We start from the raw sequence: 419 nt of genomic DNA on the forward strand, positions 1-419 counted from the left end.
GTGTTGAACATCTAAATAAGATTACGTCTCCCGTACAAAGGAGTCCCTTGTGAGCGAGGGGCGTCTCCCGGGCGTCTGGTTTTCCGCAGTCATACACATCAATGCCGCTTTTTATATCCCGCCACAATTTCCTAGTAACGGCGGCGAGATCTCCTGGACCGAGCAGTCCAGGCGAGCACAGTTCATGGCCCTTAAGTGTGCGATATTGTGGGCTAAATACCTGCTTGAGGTCGGCGCTCGTGTTCGGTCGAGGGGGCCCGCGCACGCCTCACGCAGGAGGAGTTGTTGCCGTTTTGAGTCTTAGGGCGCTCGGGACTTCGTTTGCATTATACTCCGAGTTATACGTTATTTTTATTTGATTTTGATCTTTTACTGTTGTTATTTTTAATCTCCTTGGTCTAGATATAACTGGGGGATGG

The sequence above is a fragment of the Penaeus monodon genome, chromosome 21, assembly GCF_015228065.2.
Source record: "Penaeus monodon isolate SGIC_2016 chromosome 21, NSTDA_Pmon_1, whole genome shotgun sequence".
NCBI lineage: Eukaryota > Metazoa > Arthropoda > Malacostraca > Decapoda > Penaeidae > Penaeus > Penaeus monodon.